This window comes from Callithrix jacchus, chromosome 2 (genome assembly GCF_049354715.1).
Source record: "Callithrix jacchus isolate 240 chromosome 2, calJac240_pri, whole genome shotgun sequence".
Lineage (NCBI taxonomy): Eukaryota > Metazoa > Chordata > Mammalia > Primates > Cebidae > Callithrix > Callithrix jacchus.
Window position 1 is genome coordinate 96,243,255 of NC_133503.1, and position 19,057 is coordinate 96,262,311.

The following is a 19,057-nucleotide window of genomic DNA, read 5'->3' on the forward strand; positions in this document are numbered from 1 at the left end:
GATTGTTGTGATATTGTTGTTTTCACTTTACAGTGTTACAAAATAATTTAGAGATTACTGAAGAGCCACATGCTGAATTCCAAGGCAGAAAACTTCAAATAATTAACATCGTGCTCTCCTCTGAAGAAAAATGCTATATATCTCACAAGATTTTTAGAGTAAATATCAATGATTCTCACAGTGATTCTGTTCATCCCTAACTAATCAAAACAAGTTTATCTGTTCTGTGTCTTTTAAAAACTTAGTTCTCTCAGGGCCTTGTCCATTCTACTATTTGTTTGTTTTTCTATCAGAGGCTTTAAATTGTCAATGAAAATCAAATCTCCGTGTTTTCCCTATTTGTCAGAATCTTTGCTGAAAAATTTTATGAAGGATAAGAGTTTTATAACACTATAGGTGTTACAATATAGAAAGAATAGTTAAATCTCTATAAACCTAATTAATTCAACAAAATAGATTGAGAAATTAGCAGAGGTAACACCCTGCTAAAATATATGTATGCGTGTGTGTGTTACAAAGATGAATACAGAACAGTCTGTTCTTTGAGAAGTTAATTCTAAAGAGAAAGATACAATGTAGATGGTTTACCAGGAAATAATAATGTATGTGCTTTCAAGGAACATATACTAAACACCAATGAGCAATGGGAACTTTTTGAGATATAGTCATTTCCAGCTCTGGCAATGGAAAAAGCCACAAAGCCTTCAGGAGGAAAATGGAGAGTAAATGGCATTTGATCTAGTCCAATGGATGGGTAGAATTTTGATATGTAGAAATGGAAAAGACATTAGAGATGAAAGAAATGGAGTGACCAAAATCATGGGGCAAGAAGGTGCTGGAAACATTCAAGAATTGGTCAGTGGTCCAGTTTAGTCAATGCACAGGATGCACAGTTGTCCATTTCAACTGTGGTGTATCCATCAATCTATAATTCTGCCTTCTATAATTCATTCACTCACTTATTCAACAAATATTTACTGGGCACCCACTCTTTTTGGAAGAGACTTAAGAGGATTTAAAAGAACAATAATAAATAAATGATTCTCAATTTTTCACAAGACCCTTTGCCAAAGTTGTTGTTCACAAACTGCCACTCCTGCTTTAAGATTATAACAACATCACAGTTGATATTGCTAAAATAAAATAAAATAAAAATTCCTGTGCACGTTTAATGTGACTTAGTCATGAAGAAACTGCATCATTCCAAGTGGGGGGCAACACGACAGCTTGTCGGAAGAAACTTATTCAAAGCACAAAGCATCAATTCATAAAACACTCACACCATTACAACATCCCAAATACATGCAGTTACACCTCCAAAGTATTACCTGAAAGTTGAGTGTTCTAAGTGGTGAAGCTTAGCCATTTCATTTGGAACTAGCCACCATACCCCATACCAATTCACTTAAAAGCTGGACATTTCACCTGAGGGAAAAAACTAAAGTGTAAGAATATTCTCAAACAATATTCTTTAATCTTATGAATAAAAAAAACAGACAAAAACATTCGCTGGATCTACTTCACTGGGCTAACATAAGGATAAAATGAGACAATAGATGAGAGGTTATTTTAACCTGCAAAGCACTAAATAAATATTAGTTCATTTTATCACAAAAATCAGTCTTTGCTGAGTCAGTGCCACTATAAATTTCTCACTGAAAATGGTCCCAGTATGCACAATTGGACACACATTAACATTACACCAAGTAGGGAGGTTATCATGTTTTGTTTCGTTTTTTTTTGAGATGGAGTCTTGCTCTGTCAGCTGGGCTGGAGTGCAGTGGTGTGATCTCAGCTTCCTGCAAGCTCTGCATCCCAGGTTCAAGTGATTCTCCTGCTTCAGTCACCCAAATAGCTGAGACTACAGGCATGCACCATGACACCCAGCTATTTTTTTGTATTTTTAGTAGAGATGGGGTTTCACTATGTTGGCCAGGCTGGTATCAAACTCCTGACCTTGTGATCTGCCCCCTTCAGCCTCCCAAAGTGCTGGGATTACAGGTGTGAGCCACTGTGCCTGGCCGGCTATCATGATTATTTAGTGGAATTCAGGAGAGAGCTGGGGACTGTGTTGATCACCAATCAGTCCAGATAAGCAAGTGGCAACCACAGCAGCAGCAAAACTGAGACAATAGCTTGCAGAAGCTGCAAACATTAGCTAGTTGCTAGGGAGCTTCAGCAAGATGAGATCATGTGGCCTATATTATAAAAAGTTAATCCAAGTTGGAGCACAGCTGAAAAAGATGCTTGCATCCAAGTGGCTTGACAGCAGGTATTGTCTTTGGTTTAGCGCCATCTCACACTCATATTTTGGCTATACTACCTGAGCCACCAAAGGAAGCAAGGACATCAGGTCATCGTAACTCATTAGATCATAATTGCTGAAAATGAGTTACATAATATTTTCTGAATGTCTTTACTGGTCAAAAGGTTATTAAAGAAAGATAGATAGAAACCAACAGTTATTAACTGCTTTCTCTGTGCCAAGCACTCTAATTATTATTTACACATTAATTATCTCATGTCACATTCAAAAGACAGATGTACCCCAAGGGGTATATGACTGAATGTAATGCTTTTGCTTCTTGTAAGTTGTTGTAAACATAAATGTCTTGCTGGAATTAGCCCAACATCCCTTGATCTCTAGTCCCCCAACATTTTCCAGGACTTTTACAAGTCATCTGCTGAGAGACTAGGACAGAGTGAGAATAAGGCAGAGAGGCAGAGATTTGGGAGTGCTCCTCTGGGGAAGCCAATAAGGAGGGTCAGCAAAAATGACCACTGAGAGCAAACAAGGAATTCATAGCAAACTGATCAACATGACATCATGATATCTTCCAGGAAGAGGACAGTAAAGGACACAGCATTAAGATTCTTGTGACTTTTTTCCTCTCGGAGAAGAAAAGGTAGCTAAAACAATTATAGTGAACATATTAAATAGCATGCAAACTAAAAGGCCTGCTACTCACTAGGTAGAGGATATCCTCCAAATCCACATGGATAGACACAAAGGTTAAATTCACTCTATAAAAGAACCTCCTTTCTTGAAAAATTCACTGAATGGAATTCCATGGTTTGGCATGTCCTAGGTAAGAACACAGACCTTGTTTGTAAATACTGACAAATAGGAGGTCTGAGGATTTTTTTTTTTCATTAACTGTTTCTCCTTTTTATTCTCACCCACAAAAGACTTTCTCTTGTGTGTGTGTGTGTGTGTGTGTGTGTGCGCAAAACAATGCTAAAAGCTCAACTCCATTATGATAACCTTTTCCAAAAGTCATAAAGTCCAAGAAATGTATGACGATATCCCTGAACCATACTCCCCTCTCCAAAATTAATATCCTCTTACTTCGCCATTTCAAGCCTGCTTTCATAGGAAACTGACATTAAATCTCCATTGATCTGTGGGCTGGGGATGGTCAGGAAAGACATTTCATCTAAGCACACTTTCTAGGACATGTAGAAATCATTAACCAAAACCCACAAAATGACTAAATATAATTTATATAATGCTACTATCACAGCAAGGTACTTCTTAATTATTGGGGCATTTTAAATATTTAGCCTAACTAGAGACTAAATTTGAGGAACTGTCCTGAATATTAGCAAAATGGCTTTTCTAAAACTGAAAATTTCATTAAGAGACTGGATGTTTATACATGTGCGGGAACTGTCCATTTTCAATTGCGCCCCTTGAAGAAATATTCTTCTGTGAGATGAGTTTTAGGGTGTCAAAAAGAGCAAATGAGGCTGGGTGTGCTTGCTCACACCTGTATTCCCAACACACTGAGAGGCCAACGTGGGCAGAAAACCTGAGGTCAGGGGTTCAAGACCAGCCTTGCCAACATGACGAAACCCTGTGTCTACTAAAAATACAAAAATTTAGCCAGGCGTGGTGGCACATGCCTATAATCCCAGCTACTTAGGAGGCTGAGGCAGGAAAATTACTTGAACCCAGGAGGTGGAGGCTGCAGTGAGCCAAAATCATGCCACTACACTCCAGTCTGCATGTTAAGACATTCTATAAATGGCAGAACACAATACAAACCTGAAAGATTAGCTCCCTTTCTCTCCTCCATGTTTAGATCAGACTGGTTCATGGTGAATGGGGAGGAAATCTGAGTCTCTCTATCATAAATGTCTTATCATTTTCAGTCATTGATACTGCTTCATGCTAAAGCTTTTTGCTTGCATTTAAATTAGATGTGAAGTCCACTAACATATTTAGATTGAATTACAAAAAATTGCCAATATTCAACCATTTTAACCTATAAAAATGGTGATTTCATGGTTCAACCAAATACAAAACATTAATTTTTCTTTTATGATGCTGTAGAACTACAGCTATCATGAAATAGCTGTGATTATTTGGACAGAATTTGCATTTATATAAGATGAATAAAAGCTATGCTGCTCTGAAGACTGGGGGTCTCCCACAAGAACTTTAATGAAGGAGATAGAAATAGGCAGCTTTCCTGACTAAGGCTGACTGGAACCTATGTACCAGAAGGAAACTAGCTACATAAAGAAATCCACAAACATTACAAATCTTACACTGTGATATGGAGACATGTTGCTTTCAGCCTGTAATAGGATGTTGAAGGACTCTTTTTCCCTTGTCTCAGAATTTCAACTAAAACACAAAGCTGAGGATAATAGGTGCTAAGATTCTCCGCATTCTAAAGAGAACTGCCAGACATATCTCTGTAGAGCTTATCAGTTATGCAGTATCACCTACTACTCCCACCAGCCTGCATAAGTAATAGATTAGACCTTCTAGAATTCCAATGTGTTATTGAGTTATTGGCCTACCAATGGTTCTCAGGCTGAGTGGAGGTTGGAAACATAAGGAGGCGTTCTCGGGGGTGCGATTGGCATCTAGTGGGCAGGATCCAGGGACACTAAATATCCCTGATATTTAAGAGAGAGCCCTGCACAACAAAACCTTATCTTATCCAAATTTCCATTAGCTTTCCCATTAAGAAACACTGACAAGGTGACCATCCTATGGCTTTTCTTCTTCCCTGCAGGGATGGGGCTATTTTCCTATCCCAAAGCCAAGTATCACATGCTCAAAGAAATTAGTAGTAACTGCAAGAAGACTGACATCCACTCTCCAGGTGGACTCTATCTGTGAGTGAGTTTGTTAACCTGCTTCTGTCCCAATGTGGGCAGAGACGAAGGGAATTAAGTGTGGGGCGGTGGCTGGCTGAAGAAAGGGAAGCAACATAGTAATCTGCCCTCCCACCCTTAGGTGTATCTCCCTGAGTCAAGTGGACACCATGGAAATTATCCAGGTCTAAGTTGTGTGGCTAGAGGGCTGCCCACTGGACAATGAGAGAACTGTCATTAGATGCCTGCCATACAGAGGATGTGGCCAGCCAAGGAAGAAACACGGGACTTTTCTTATGTAGCAGGCATTTGTCTTTCCCCCATTCTTCCCCCCATACTCTAGCACACTAGAGGTAAAAAAAAGAAGATTCAAAAAAAGAAAAGTAGCAAGACAGGCTCCAGAGGCAGTTCCCTTGCCAATGCAGGTCTTGTGGGTTCTAGGCCAAGCTTGGTGAGAAGAGTTCTTTCTCCATTGAACATGAGACTGACATTTCAAACTGATTACATTAAGTGAGACTGGAATTTCATGCCCCAAAACATCCACAATGCAATGTGATTCATCTAAAATATTGTTGAGATAGGAAATATTTGACAGTACATAGTTGGTTGCAGAAAAAGAAAAACATTGGAGAAAAGACATAAAGCTGTGTCATGTTTGTAGGTCATCAAAATCTCAGTTAATAAAGAACATTCTTAGCTGATAACTTACCTACATGAAATTTTAAAAGTAATTCCTATATGTGAATGGAAACACTTTAAAAGTAACTGAAACTACTAAAAACACTTCATAATGATAGGTATTTCCAGGGTCAATAATTACAACCAAAAAATAGATTTGGGCTCTTTTGGGTAAATAGTGAATTTACTAGAGAATTTACAAGCTCACAGTGTTCATTCATTCAATAAATACTCACCTAGTACTATTATTTTCCAGATATCGTTCTATGCATTGGCACATGACAGTGAAGAAAAGACAAATTTTTCTTCTTCCTGAGACTCAGCTTCTAATGAGAGAATCACACAAATCAAATTGGAAAAATACCCGGCATAGTAGATCATGCTAAAAGGAGAACTAAAGCAAGGATGGAGAGAGGGAGTTACACATTGAGGGAGGCAGGTACCGCTCTTTAAAATAAGAATAGTCAGGGAAGAGATCACATGAAGTTGACATTTGGACAGAGTCCCGGAGGACAGGAAGGCACTGAGCAATTTTGGCAGTAGACACAATGCCACACTGCTGGCTGCTGCTGCCACTGCAGATAGACACTGATAGGCTGTGACCACCACCATCCTTTCATCTTTGTCTCCCTCCCTGATTCCGCCCCCTCACTCCAGAAAGAACATCTGTGTGGTCAAACCAGAGTTATATGTCCCCCCTGTCCTGGCTGCTGGAGGTTGGGCAGAAGGAGAATGGGTTACAGTTACACTCAATGGGGACTTCCCCTATTGAAAAGGATAATGACACTGTCATTTTTGAGAACTCACTCAGTGGCATTAGCCCACTAAGAAGCAATTGTGACTTAAGAGGTTAAATGGCTCACTCTGGCCATGACAGGTAGAGCAGGAACTCAGATTCAAGTCTCAGCTGACTTCAAAGACTGTGACCCTACTCATAAAGAGAACTCCTTCCTAAGGAGCAACCACTGTACTTGTTTTTGTTTTCTTTCCAGTGTACATGGGGAGGGAAGAGCAATCGTCCCAAAAGTCAGTGTCGTTCATAGGCTTCCTTAAAAACATTTCACATCAAGACCTGTGGTCTTCACACTCGTGTTAGGTGTTCCCTCCAGCTTTCCTTGCTTCCTGTTCTCTTTGCAAACAGCTCCTAATCAAGCCAAGTGATGACTCACCCACTAGGTTAATGTTTTTCAAATGTGGTCTTTGAACAGCTGTATCAGTATCATCGGGGAACTTGTTGGAATTGCAAAATTTCAGACCCACAGCCAGATCTACTGAATCAAAAACTGGGAATGGGAACAGCAATCTCAAACAAGGCTTCTCAACGATGCTGAAGGAGGCTTAACTTGAGAAACACTGCCCTGGGCCATACAACTGTTCTGGATGCTGTGCCTTCCCATTGTGGTTCCAGACACCTGGAAGAGCCATCTTCCTGCCCCTCAGGGACACCCTGCTGACCTCCTTTCTGAACCTCCCCTCACCTGGACACAGGAAATCTCTGCCTCGAATAATCCTTACCTCTAAAGTCCACATCAAGCCTGTAAAACCTTAAAATATTAAAATAAATGTTCCTATAAAAGCAATGTGCACATATGTCCAGTTTTGTATTTTAACAACCAAAGATAAGGTCGATACCGTGATGCTTTGAAGTATGAGGCCATAGAGAAAAACCAGGCATATTTCTATATGGCATTATTTGGCAGTTATCAAACCTTTTTAAAAGCTTATCTTCTTATTAGAATGGCTGGATCCTGAGTATGCTGTTAGGTGACTACCTAATCATATGTTCTCAGTGGGTGCACAGTTGACCCACAGTACAATGAAACCCATGGAATGGTGAAATAATTAAAAATAGGGCTTTACTGAAATGTTTATAGCTTTTTATAAATGTAAATTCATACCCCTGGGTAAAGTTTCACACAGTTCTTTTTTGCCAAAGCAAAATGAGACTCCTCAGTTTCCATGGATCTGTGATTCTCATGGGTCTGAGAAGAACAGTCTAGTATTCTTCCCCGATGAGTTCTACTTCATAATACTTCATAATGTGACTTTTTTTTCTACTTGTTTTCTCTAAATAGCTCCCATATATCTTTTGATAGGTTAATGTCTTTATTAATAACATCCAACATTTCTTAGTATAGAAATGATACAGTCACTGTTAAAATAATAGATTAATTTTCTTAAATCAGTATATTTTTAATTTTTATAATTCAATTTTATAATTAGTAGATTTGTCAAGATAGTGGAAGTACTTTGCTGAGATGTTGCAAGAAAGCAATATGAACCCTCTCTCTCTAATACCAAAATGGTGGTCTCCAACCTTGTTTTTAAAAAATATTGAGTACCAATATATAATAACATGCACACAATATTTCAGTGGAAGTTCATGGACAAGTTAGTAAAATATAGTTACTATTTTTTTTTAAGCGAGATAAGGTCTCACTATGTTGTCCACCCTGGTCTTAAACTCCTGGCCTCAATCAATCCTCAGCCTCCCAGGGTGCTGGTATTACATGCAGGAGCCACTGTGCCCAGCAAAATATAGTTATTTAATATGTAGTTAATATCACCCTACATAATAAATGGAGTCACATTTTTGTCCAAAGTCTTCTTAAATCATTGAGTACAAAACTCTCTACCACTTTCCCAAGACCAAATAGAAGTAAACATGTTTCACGGATGTTACCCATGAGAAAAATCTGAGAACAGGGAAGGCGAGGGGAAGTAGAAAATTTAGTGTTTACTCATTGGTGATTCTGTCTAGCTACCTGATAACTCCACCTTGCTGTTCACCACTTCTATTGCTGTGATTTATCTTTGATACTAAGTGAACATCATCCTACTCCCCACATACAAACTGAAAACAAAGTTTCACTTAAGTCTTAAATAAACACAATTACTTACAAATGGGGCATGTGTGCCCTTAGGCCCTGAACGGCCTCTCGGTCACTCAAATGAGACTGGACACTGCCATCCTTGTCAACTATTTCATGTTTGTTTTTGCATACCACTTGCTTTTTATCCCATCAACCTTCAAAAGCCTAGCTTTGTAAAAATACCATATCATCTAGGACTGTAGGAATGCAGTGCAATTTAGTATGAAACTCTGAAGTTATTTGCATGGTTTCTGGTAGATGCTGCTCCGTTTCCTTCAAAAACTCAAAATATCCTGGGGTCTCCCTGTGAGTTGCCTGTAGCACCCTGGGATGTCCCAGCACATAGTCTGGAAACTGCAGGGTTAGATTATACATTAGCCTCTTTCGTCCTCTTGGATCAAGCTATTTCTATTCTCTTGAGTAGCTTCTCCAGCTGCCTTTCTAAAATTTCTCCTTCCCAATTTCCTTTTTGAGTAACCACAGACTGTCTTAATAAAGTATGATTATGTAGAGATATAGACATATATGAGTATGTATATCAGTATACTAATGCCACCATTCAGAGGCCTGTATCCTGGTGAAGGATTCATTTCCCTCCCTGTCAGCTTCTGTAAAGGAGTTAATCACCTTTGAAGGTTTTTCAACACGTAACGGATAGAAACATACATTAACACACTAAGACACCATGTCACCTCACACCTATAAAATTTGGGAGGCTGGGAGGAATATTCTCTGTCCCCACTAAGATAACTCTATTCGCAGTGGAAGCCAGTGACCTCTTCTGCTAAAATTTGCTTGCATACATTACTTCAAGGCTTAGCTGTTCAATTATTTTCAAAATGATTGACCATTTGAATTATTACAAACTGTTTTTAGAGTGAAAAGGAACATTTTAGCCCATTATGGGAATTTCAAGGACTATGAGAAAACCAACACTTTTATTCTAATAAAAATTGTCATTAGCTTTTCAGAGAAGGAAAGACAAGAAAGCATGTTCTCATTGTGAGAATCAATCACGCACCTTCATTTCTCCACATCTCAAGTCACCTTCCGATGGCTCACGTGACACAGTTAGCGGCAGGAGGAATGCTGTCATAGCTCATTACCAATGTCACACACTGTGAAACAGAGCAGGAGACAGCTTGGCATTCTCTCCTTCAAAGTGAGACTTAAAGCAAATTGAATTTGCTTATGCTGAGATAAAATAATACAGTAGGTCCCTGTACCCCCTCCAAAATAAAAAGATCATAATTTCTTGTAAAGTATAATGAGTGGCAAAATGACTTAAATTAAACCTCTGCTTACCTGCATTGTTGGCTAATTACAAAATTAGAGATTCACCACTCACCCCCACTCCCCGCCACCACACACACACACACACCCCACCACTCTGGTAGTCTTCATAGTAACATAGCACCATCTAGCGCTGATATCATCTTAGAAGAATTCAAAAGCACACGAGTAAAGGGGACCTAAAAAGCAATGGTAAAATAAACTAAAATAAACAAATATTAACTCAGTACCTACTCTATAAATGCCATATGCCTGCCTTTTTTTTCCTTCACAATTCTGGGAATTGTGTAAGGCTTTCATAAGCAGGAATTGCTCTGACTTTTGTGGAAATTATTTACATGGTGGTGAGAGGGAAGAAGATGCTCTGCTGAAAGTTGTGTAAGTGATTTCATCAACATTAAATATGAGCGTAGAGGTGGCCATCAGGCTGCTCAGCGTGAGCAGAGCCATGATTACATTTACTGCACCTCTTCCCAGAAAAATATGGGGCTACTTAGCATTTATATTGCACTTTTCCTCTCCAAACCACTTCGCAGAACCCCTCTGAATAATTCCCCCAATGCCCTTGCAAAGTAGTTATTACTCTGTACTATTAGCCTCTCTACGAAAGCTTTGATGGCTGTTTTCACTGCATGTGAGTGAATTGCATTTACCAAAGAGAATTTCTCCAAAGACTCAGGTCCAGAGTCAAAGAACAATTGCCATCTAACACCTTAATGTTTCCTCTTCGTACAGAGCAAAAAAGGCTTATAATTAATTTACATAGTGAACACATTACCCCTTTCCTATTCAAAGATAAGAAAGTCAGAATAAAGAAAGGCATTGCATCATCAATATGAAATGCTTTCCTATTTTCCCACCAGTGCTACCATACCTAAAACAATAGCGTTGTGTCCTCAAAATTAAAAAAACCCAGGAGACAATTGAGATGAGCAGACTGCTGAAAGAGGACGACCTTATAAATTAGGACCCTGTGATATATTAAGGATCTGACTTTATTTAAAAGGTAAGTGTCTGTTACTCCCAACTTAGTCACCTTTTGTAAACCAGTTATTCCTTACAGTATTTGGATTAGTGGTATAACATAAAACCAAAAATTAAAAGGTACGGAAGTTGTCATTTTAATGAGTAATATTTACATTTTCATATATATAATTCAGGTTTAAAATTCTTAACTGGGCTTGTACCTTTTGTAAAAGCAAACAGTAAAATTTTAATTTTTTTTAATCACAAATTATTTTTACTGTGTGACTCCCATAGACTGTGGGACAAAATATGAGTGTTTCAAGAGAAAGGACCTGCATTAAGATGCATCCTAGAGAGAAAGAGAAGAGAGGAAGGCAGAAAAGTTAAGAAGTCAGATTCTAAGCAAAGTGTAATGTCAACAGTGGAAGAGGCCAAGACAGACCAACGTAGTCAATGAGGGGCCAGTCTCTCCCACAAACTTTCTTTCTCTGCTTTCATCTTTATTTATCTTCATCCCAAAGATTGCCAGCCCAAGACACATATATGATAGACATTTCACAATGCACATTGTATGACTTAAAAACATTTCACATTAGAAATAATCATCCAATATCTTCAGCTTTAAAAAAATGATTATTCTGTGGTATGTGGGAAGGAGTAAGTTAGAATTAATGTATCACATGCCATTTCCAAAATCCCTTCTGCAGACCTAGGAGGATGCTTTTGGTGATGTCTCAATGCCAGCTTTTTAAAAACAATCTCTAGTTATAGTCACTTTATGTAAGGGGATTCATCATTCTGTTACCTAATGTATTTTCATATATTTTAGGATTTAGGAAAAGAAGACAGATAGTATGAACTGAAATTAAAACTCAAAGGAGCATATTCGTTAGGCCAGATTATTTTAGGGCTTAAAGAAATCTCCCAACTATTCCCTAACAAGAAACCTTGTAATTTCCATTAAAAGGAGTCCAGGAAGTGGAGCGGGGGTTCTTGTTCCAGGAGCAGTGTGTGTCCTTTCTGGAAGACTTGGGACTCTCAGATGAGCAAAGAGGGAAAGGAAGGTATATTCCTGGTCTGTAATGCATCCGAAGCTGCTAACAGCAACAAAGGTTTAAAGGCGCCCCATTGCCTATGAAATGAAGCCCGAACCTCTTCGCTGGTGAACGACAGACACTCATTTTTTCTCATTGCATTCTGATGTGACCAGAAAGCTTCGTTTCTTCTGTCTGTAAGACTGACCCAATTTTCCTCATCAAACTCCCACCTAGCTAAGTAGCATGGGTAATTTAGAGTTGCAATTAGTGATATTTTAATCTCCTCTCTTTTAAAGAGTCAGTTTAGATGATGAAGTTTAAATAGTGTATTCAAAGTTAACCTCTTATCATGCCTAGTTTGCATGATCTCTTTTGGATGAATCAGACCCTTTGCCAAATGTTCGATCTTTCTCATTTTGCCCCCTCTCTTCCAACTCCACCATGACAGCCACTGTATATGTTACAGGGATTTACTGTGCCCTCCTGGCAGCAGCAGGAAGGGGCCCTCAGACCATCATGGCCTCCGCTGGCAATTGGTTCTTGCCACAGAATGGCTGGATTGTCTGACCCTGAGGTGTAACCAGCCATGCCTGACTGTGTTAGGGGTGATGTGAGAACATCCACCTCAGGTCCCAGTCAATTGTTCCCAGTCCAGAGGGCCCCACCCATAGTAATCTCTATATTTCTCCCTCCAGGCCTTAATCAGACCCCATCACAGTTAATAACTCTATGCCCCCTCCCTGGCACAAATGGGAATTCCTACATCTCTTGCTCACCACTCCAAGTTTATGGGGAACCAGAGGGACTGCTACAGGCCTGTCTGTCCAGCTCTTCCCATTAATGCTGCCAAGGCATCATCTGTATTTTTCCTGTTAGTAGTGGCTACATGCAAGGTTGCTTCTTAAATCTTGCAGCGTCCTATCGTGTAACTGAGAAGTTTACTATTAGTTCTGGTCAGCTCAGGCTCCAATATACTTGTCCGGATGGTGCTATAATTCTTGATGCTTGATTTACTTAGTCTCCCTTCTTAAGCTCTGTAAAGGGAGTAGACTGTTCTTTGTCAATGTTTCTTACCCATTTTCATAAAAAAACACAAAATCTGATAACATTTTTACTGCACATGGGGGTAATCTGGAGGGGATTTGGGTGAATTTATCCATGCCTTGCTGAAAAAACTATTACCTTATTTTTCTAACATATGATAAATAAAAACCCAAGTACTAGGAAAGTAACTAAATTTTGAATTTGTATAAAACACACAAATAAGGTATTTTCCAATCTTTTAAAAGAAACAAGCTTGATTCTATGCACATAAATTTTACATCAGCTTTTATCCATAAAATAAGCATAAGCAATTCCTGTTCAAGTTTTTAATGACAAGCTCTTCAAACTCTAGACAGTTGAAGAGAAATTTTATACATTGATGAGAAACTTTATTCTCACAAATGGGTGATAGGTTTAAAATCAATTTTTATACCAGATATTTTATAGCCATTTAAAATTTTAGAAATAACTATCATAAATATTTGAATTTCAAACTTTATAAATTCAAAAATTGAAAATAGTTAAAACTACATTTAAAAGATTTACCAGTTCTTCCTTTTTTTTCCATTCACAAATGAAACATTGAAATTTTTGGTAATAATTTGAAGACACTTGGAGTGCAATCAAACTTTTTTCTACATCAAGTATTCAAAATAGTGGTTAATTTGCAGAAACACATGCATTGTTAAAACAATCACTCTGGGAAAGAAAAGAAAATGGGTCACGCAGGCAGTTAGGGTGAGTTGAATCCTTTCAAACAAAAAAGCAAAACAGCAGGTACAGATAAGAGGACTTGCACAGAGGGACTTCCCTAAGACATGCCCACAGACATAGATAAGAAAGGCTACACAGGTGACTTGCCCGGACATGTCCACATGGAAATTTCTGTACCCCAACACGTGCAGTGAGAGGAACAAAGCAGTGTGGAGTAATTGAAGCTAAGGGCCCGCCTGTGCATTAGGAAGGCAGGGTGAAGCTCACAATCTGAGTTATTACTCAAATCAATCTCCCCAAAAATTCAGAGGCTAGGGCTTTTCAAGAATAGTTTGGTAAACAGGGGGAGAGGGGAATGGGTACTGCTGATTGGTTGGGGATGCGATAGTAGGTGTGTGGAAAATTGTCCTCAGGTGCTAAGTCTGCTTCTGGGTGGGGACCACAGAAGCAATTGAGCCAAAAATCACAGGTCTGAGTGGGGCCATCTGGTCATCAGAAATGCAAAAGCCTGAAAGGACATCTCAAAAGGCCAATCTTAGGTTCTACAATAGTGATGTCATATGCAGAAGTAATTGTAGAAATTGCAAATCTTGTGTTAGCCAGAATAATGGCTGGTAATCATTCATGCCTAGATCTTAGCAGAATTCAGGCTCCTCTCATCTTCCCACCTTGCTGGTCTTTCATTAGTTTTACAAAGGCAGTTTAGTTTTGCAGAAGATCTATTATCATTTAAATTATAAACTAATTTTTTTCCCAAAGTTAGCTTGGCCCAAGTCCAGGAATGACCAAAGGAAATTTGGAGGTGGTTAGATCAAGTCTCTTTCACTGTCATCATTTTCTCATTGTTATAATCTTGCAAAGGCAGTTTTATTTCTGCTTGGGCATCAAGCCTCCAAGCTTACCCAACAGAAGGAAGAGGGGAATCTTTTAAACACTGTGGTAGAATCCTACAATCTGAGGCTCTATTCTTTGCCTATTAATGGAATTCAGAACATTCTCCTTTTAAGATAAAATTTGGATTCCAAGGTTATTGTCTTACTAAAGAATCCTATTTTGAATGTCACGAGCTAAATATTGACACTTGCTTTTTCTTTGCATTCTAACTTTAAGAATCCGAATATCTCTGTTTTCTAGGAAGTTGTGTGCCTTGACTATGGAGAAGGTCAGTTACATTGAAAAAACAAAGAGAAATGCTTGTTACTATTACTGTCTTTCAATACATTGACCCTGGTGCATGGGACTCAATGCCGTCTAAGAGGCAGCCTTAACCTCACTCTCCTGCCTCATCTCTCCCCACTCTCCTCTTCTCCACCTAGGAATTTTGCCAACCCAGGCAACCCAGAATTCCTGGAACAAAAACTACACAGCCCCCTTGGCTCATGCTATGTATTCTGCCTGGAAGACCCTTCCCTTCCTGTCTTCATCCATTTTAAAAAAATCAACCCACTTTCTTCTAAATCCATCTTCTGCTGAGCCACTCACCACATTTGCTCCACACTAAACTTGATGCACGTCTTTCTCGTCAGAATTCTGGCAGCACTGACTCATCTCTTTACTTCTCCTACTTTGCCTTGTGCCAGAGTAACTTGTTATGGTTTCACCCCTCATATTGGCTCCTGAGCTCCTTGAGAACAGAAATAATACTCTCTTTACCTTGGTTTGTATGCAACACTTGTAGGCTCAAGTTTGAAATGATGAAGAAAGCAGTGTTCCCTAGGGCTAGTTTGACTACAGATAAGGAAAAAAATAATAGTAGCTTAAACACAAAGGATGTTTGTGACAAAAAAAAAAAAAGCCCAGGTAAAAGGTTTTTTGGGGTCAAACAGTCCAGGGCAAGGACTTGTGCTGCATGAAGTTTTCAGGGCCCCAGTCCTGAATGCCTTCCTCAGAATCTGATTTTCATCCTCAAGAATACCTTCAGGCTGCTCCACTTGTCAAATATGAATTATAGGCAGAGGCAGCAAAAAGGAGAAAATAGGAGAAAGAGCAGAAAGAACATACCAGATCTCCAAAAATAAAATCTTTTTTATAAAAAAAAAATGGAAAACAAGCCATTTACCACTATAGGGGAGAAAACATAACTTCTTTTATTTCCCTTTTTAGGTTCTTACTTGAGACATTCTCCTGAAAACAAAAGTCAAATGAACAAAAGAAGAACAAGCAGAAATTTATTAACTCCTGCTGTAACCAACAGCAGGAGAGGCCTTTGTTCAAAAGTATTTCTCTCAAGGCAGTGGCTTAGGAGCTTTGCCTAACTAGTATTTTAACAAAGAGCCATACGACAAAGGGGAGAGCTGTTTCAGTCTTTTAAAAGGTGAGAAAACATAGAAAGACAGCAAAATCTATTCCTAGGGTCCTCTGGTGCCTTCTGGTGCCTTCTCTGGGCTAAAAAGCAAGGGCTGTCTCCAGTAAGGAAGGATTTACCTCCACTGTCAGACAAACAGAGGCTGAAGCATAGTGTTCACCTGTGTTTTCAGTATTTAACTTCACAATCCTCAATATTTTAGGGAGAAATGTTTTGTTTTACTTCAACACACACACACAGTCACACTATACCTGACAGAGAAGTCATAAATTGGTACCATTGTTTCAAGGGTGAAGGGACAGGAAGGGAACTGTCAGAGGCAGCCAAGAGAACAAAGGATTCAAATTATTGGCTTTGGTACTTCTAAGGTCAGATATAAAACAAATAGCAGGCCTCCTGCAGCAAGCATTCTTCACCTACACAGAAGGCTCTCTGAGCTGCATGAGAATTCAGTGGGAGACAAGAGAACCGAGCCTGGGGAGTGCCCCTGGCCTCTCTCAGTACAAGGAAGCCACTGCAAGTGTGGGATTTGGGACAACAGAAAATATAAACTTTGCTTCCTATGTGAGGTCTCAGAGTTCACCCACACCCCGCAGTGGTAGAGCATGTATGGTGACTGAGAAAGAGAAGCTTAAGACAGCCTCACGGAGTGCGCATGGCCCCAGTGTCACTTGGAAGAGCATCAGAAACTTTCTTTGACCTGACTGTACCTCCAGAGGCTCAGCATAGCAGAAAAAGCCCAAAGACCTGAAGTAGCCTCAATGTCAGTCAAAGCAAAAACGGAGAATATTCTTGTAGGACTTGCATTTGAATCCATTTGGGAAAGACCATGTTTCATGGATGCTGGCAAGGATAGAAACCTGTAACTGAGTCTGGCAGGAATGAGCTGGTATAATTGACAGAAGCACATGCCAATAGGTACCAATGACAACCAAAGATAAGATGTCCCTTTTTATGGGTGCTGGGAGATTTCTCAGAATTTATTTATTTATTTATTTATTTTGTTTGTTTGTTTGTTTGTTTGAGGCAGGGTCTCACTCTGTCACCCAGGCTGGAGTGCAATGGTGCAATCACAGCTCACTACAGCCTTGACCTCCCAAGCTCAAGCAATCCTCCTGAGAGACTGTGTTAAAGAAACTTCTCTCCCTGGGTCCACTAGAGGAGGAGTTTCAAGTGCAGGAATTTCCTGGCTCCCCACATAAGGCAGCTGGGGCCCTTTGAGTACCTCCTCCACATGGGTCAGGTAGAGTTCTGACCAGGTAGGGCTGACACACGGAAAGCCAGGTAGGGCTCTTTTGTCCCGAATTCCCACTGAAAACTCTGGGAGGAGGGGGGTATCTAACTAAGGGTTATAAAACAAGTGGCCAATCCTGTATCACAGTCAAAGGTCAATCACTCTAGAGGAAGGTTGAAAGAACTCATCTCATTGGATGAGAACATTAAAGGGGAGGGAATAACTCAAGGGTTAAAACTTCAGCTGCTCCTACCTGAACAGATTTCTTCTCTGGGTCCCCTCCCATGACAGCGTGGGAGCTTCCTTTTCTCTCTAGCTCTCTCTGTCTATTAAATCGCTCTTCTGCAAAACTCTTTAAGTCCACAATTTCTACTCGAACGGTAAACTCACCAGGCCTCCATGGCTCTTTTCCCTATTCTTCCAGGTTAGAGAGGCCAGGAGCCTATGGAGTCTAGTGCTTAGGATTCCTGGTTTTCCCAGGTGGCCTGAGCTCGGACTCAACTCCCAGTGTGGGAACCATGCAATCCTGTTGAAGCTTTACTCCCCCTGTAACACTCCCATCTCAGCCTCCCAAGTAGCTGAGACTAAGGCACACACCATCATACCCAGCTAGTTTTTTACTCTTATGTAGAGACAGGGTCTTGCTTTATCTCCAGGCTGTTCTTAAACTCCTGGCCTTGAGCGAACCGCCAGCTTTGGCCTTCCAAAGAGCTGGAATTACAGGTGTGAGCCATTGCACCTGGCCAATTTCTCAGAATTTATATGAAACCCCCCTGGAAAAAAAAAATGGGCTGGGTGTGGTGGCTCATGCCTATAATCTCAACACTTTGGGAGGCTGAGGCAGGTGGATCACCTGAGGTCAGGTGTTTGAGACCAGGCTGGCCAATGGTGAAATCTCATCTCTACCAAAACTACAAAAATTAGCTGGGCATGGTGGTGGGTGCCTGTAATCCCAGCTACTCGGGAGGCTAAGGCAGGAGAATCACTTGAACCAGGGAGATGGAGGTTGCGGTGAACAGAAATAGCGCCACTGTACTCCAGCCCGGGCAAAAGAGTGAGACTTCATCTCAAAACAAACAAACAAACAAAAAATGGAGCAAATCAGAATTAACTAAATGGGGCACAAGTATTAAATGCCATTTTTTTTTAAAGTTGTGATTTTTTATTTATATACAGGATCTTTAAAAACTGTACCCATGTAATCAACGATGAAAGTAACTGACCAGTTCTGGGAAAGAGGATGATAAGGTAATAGTGTGGCTAAGCTGGGAAGCCTTCAAACAGAGCTGTTAGATCTGAGTTTTGAGAACTAAGCATTTACTCCACTGACAAGTGGGGGTCACAGGAAGACATTCCTGGCAGAGGGCACTTGTAGAGAGAAGTAGTGACATCTCAAAAGTAAAAGAAAGAACCCTCTAAGTTGAATTATCAACTTAGATAATTCCCACCCTTCTCTTTCATGAGTTTTCTCTATGTACACTTTGGATTGGTTATATCCTTGTTATTTTTTTTTAATTTTTAATTTTTGTTTGTATTTCAATAGTTTTAGGAAAACAAGTGGTGTTTGGTGGCATGGAAAAGATCTTTAGTGGTGATTTCTGAGATTTTTGGAATTTCACCCAAACAGTGTACACTGTACCCAAAGTGCGGTCTTTTATCCCTCACTCACCTCCCACCCTTTTCCCTCAGGTCCCCAAATCCATTGTATTATGCTTATGCCTTGGCATCCTTGTATCTCAACTCTTGCTTATAAGTGAGAACATAAGTTGTTTGGTTTTCCATTCTTGAGTTACTTCACATA

General features: G+C 39.8%; 1 long non-coding RNA gene across 1 annotated transcript; it reads right to left on the reverse strand.

Annotated features, from left to right (window-relative positions):
* Positions 1-486: 486 nt before the first annotated feature.
* LOC118148838 (uncharacterized) lies at positions 487-9,834 on the reverse strand. Its single transcript, XR_008477333.2, has 3 exons — positions 9,685-9,834; positions 6,027-6,116; positions 487-3,085 (listed from the first exon to the last, which is right to left on the reverse strand). It is a non-coding gene; the product is annotated as an uncharacterized LOC118148838 (long non-coding RNA).
* Positions 9,835-19,057: the final 9,223 nt, after the last annotated feature.